Source organism: Brassica napus, chromosome A7 (genome assembly GCF_020379485.1).
Source record: "Brassica napus cultivar Da-Ae chromosome A7, Da-Ae, whole genome shotgun sequence".
Lineage (NCBI taxonomy): Eukaryota > Viridiplantae > Streptophyta > Magnoliopsida > Brassicales > Brassicaceae > Brassica > Brassica napus.
In genome coordinates this window covers 989,164-992,351 of record NC_063440.1, presented here as the reverse complement: position 1 = coordinate 992,351, position 3,188 = coordinate 989,164, and the positions used below count along the sequence as shown (strand labels likewise).

At 34.0% G+C, this 3,188-nt stretch overlaps 1 non-coding gene across 1 annotated transcript; it reads left to right on the top strand.

The window, feature by feature from the left end:
* Nucleotides 1-482: 482 nt before the first annotated feature.
* On the top strand, nucleotides 483-554 carry TRNAK-UUU. Its single transcript has one exon. It is a non-coding gene; the product is annotated as a tRNA-Lys (tRNA).
* Nucleotides 555-3,188: the final 2,634 nt, after the last annotated feature.

Below are 3,188 nucleotides of genomic sequence, written 5' to 3'. Positions count from 1 at the left end.
ACCCATTCTTACATTATTGAATTTCAACAATGCCTAAGACCAACCGTATAAACTCATGTTTAAGAAACTAAGTTGTTTTGGCCTAGTGGTAAATTAAAAGGGTTCCAGCTGAAGCTTCTGGCCTGGTTAATTCATTTTGACCACCTACGCATGCATGTTATATTGATAGATAAATTGCATATCCAGATGCAAAACCTAATGGAGTTAGTCTTTGGACGTTAAAAATCTTTGGGATCCCACAGTTATAAAAAACACATGTTTAAGAAACCAGCCACCAAATAAAATAATTGAAAACTTTGTAAGTTACTTTATAGTTTATACTTTTTTGTCTTTAAAATACCTTTCCGAATTTCAAACTCTATATTTTTTTGAACAGATTTATATAAGTAAATTAAATCAGTTATGTCAAAATAATACAATTAAATCATTAAAAATAGGTCTATGCAACAATAATATGCATTTGAAGGTTCTACACATGTAATGCCGTCTTAGCTCAGTGGTAGAGCGCGTGACTTTTAATCCCGTGGCCGTGGGTTCGATCCCCACAGACGGCGCCCTATTTCTATTTTTATAATATAACAGAAAATGTTTAGAAAATCTATCTATACTATTATTATAAACTAATATAATAAAATTTCAAAAATAAAAACATTTTTTTTAAAATAAGATTCTTCTTATGTATATTGGGGTGATTGGTTATACTATAACTGTAGAAACTTTATTGTAGAGTTTAGGTTTGATTTAGCTGTAAATGGTGTAACTTTAAAATTGATTGTTACAACAATATATTTTCTACAGCCAAAATGATGGAGCTTTAGAAAATAAGGCTTTTACAGCCATTTTTTTTATTTTTTTTGAGGTAGCTTTAAAAAGAAGATAAAACTTGATTTGTGATTTAAATGCTGCAGATTAATATTAAAACTAAAGTCAACTCCTACAGCCCAATCAATCACCCCCATTGTGTCTGTGTATCTAGAAATAATAGTTTCAGTTATAAGAGTTAAAACTAAGATATTAAATAATTAGATATTAATCAAGCAAAATTATGTATAAATATATTTTCTGAAATATTTAAACAAATTTTATATTTAATATTATATTTATATTTTATATTAAATAATAATTATTATAAATTAATACAATAAAATTGTCAAAATGAAAACATATTTTAAAAATAAGATAATTCTTTAATATACTGTGTTGTTATTTGAAAATAATAATTTCTATTACAGAAAATAAAAACTAAGATATAAAAAAAATTATTATAAATGTTAATCAAGCAAAATCATTTGTATAAAGATATTTTTCTTTAAAAAAAATAATATGTGAGTGCTTAAAATTTCACCACAGTAATAAACATATATATTCTTATGAAAAACTTTTTCATATATATATATATATATAATTTGATAGTTTATTTAAACTTTTTGAGAACATAAATAGTCACTTATTTTGCTGGTTTTTGAATTAATACGACATAAATTAATAAATATTCATAAGAAGATTATTCTCTCTCTCTCTCTCTCTCTCTCTCTCTCTCTCTCTCTCTCTCTCTCTCTCTCTCTCTCTCTCTCTGGATCTTTCACAGAGACGAGGTGATGAGAAGCTTTTTTGTTTAGATCATTCTATCTAATCTTTTTGGTTGTATTATATCTTCGATCTTTAAAATTGATATGTTGTTCCACTTTGTCGGATTATGTTGGTCCGCTTTGTCGGGTTCAACAAATGGTCCAGCTCGGGCATTGTTGGCTCGTCCATGACCACGTCATGTTCCTCTTACCCCACGGCTACCTCGTACAACTGGCTTGACGTCACAGATGGTTGTTCGAGGTGTCCGATTCTGCTCGTAAAACCACTTAGGGTACCCATGAAGTTGAAAACACTCCCTGACCTCATGACCCTGACGACGTCTGTGTGTGCAATAGAGTGTGGATCGATCACGAAAACATTGTCCACTTACTGAAGAAACTTGAGAAGGCATGTCTGTTTTAACAGAAAATCCAATTTTCTCTATTTTTGCCACGTCTCTGTTTTGTGAGATGTTTTTATTTTTTTCTTCTCTGATGACTCGAGAATGCACTTGATTCAACAAAGGAAGCGGATCTTCGCCTGTGATAGTAGAGCGTATGTTGCTTAAACGAGGTAAATCAAGTCCAAACATGAACTTATGCTCTCGATCATCATCACGCTCCTTCTAAATATCAGTAGCGGCTTCGCATCGACATACCTTCAGGGTGTTGTAGTTATGTAACTCTTCCCATAGTTTGGTGAGACGTCCGTAATACATGAGCACTGGACGACCATCTTGTTTGCAGGAAGCTATCTCGTCCCTTAGCCTTTGCTTTCAGACTCCATTCCCTACTGAGAAGCGAACCCGATGATTTTCCCAAAAGTGTCACAGCTTCAGATTCATATGAGACTCTGGATCTTATCTTCGGATCGATGGCGGTGCGAATCTATCCAATGCTCATGGAGTTCGCGGCCAACCACATGCTCAAGTTCGATTCAGCAGATGGTTTTGTAAGTGTGCCATCAATGAAACCGAGTTTTTGTTTTGCTTGTAGAGATTTTCTTAATTCAGTTGCCCACTCAGGGTAGTTGTCTTCCTTCAATATCACGGATGAGATTAACGCACTGGGACTGTCGGAAGGATTAGCTGAAACATGGGTTTATTGCAGTAGAAAAGGTTGTTCCTGTTGGTCCAGACATCGTTAACAGAAAAGAGAGAGACGACGGCGGCTTGTGAAAGCTTTGGTTGTTTTGTAGCGGCGGCGGTGGTTCTGCAAAGCAACGGCAGCGGCTTCTTTAAAGATGATTAGGTCAAAGGATTTTTAGGCTCTGATACCATGTTAGATTCAAGTTTATTATGGGCTTCCAACTTAAAACCAATTAATGATAAGTAGATTGACCCTAACCCTTTATATACTAGGGGCGCCTTTATATACTAGGGGCGGAGCCCCGCGCAAACGCGGGATTGTTGACAATTAGATGTGTAGTAATGCTTTAAAAATTTGTTATAGGAAGTGTTGTGGAGTGATTTGTTTGTTTAGTTGCAGTGGTTTATAATAACAAAAATTAGATGTAGTTGTTTAGTTGTAGGGGGTTGAGAGCGCTTGTTTGTATGTATGAAATAGGTGATTAGCTGTGGTTTACACTTAACCATGGCCGATTTAGTAGGGTAGTATTTA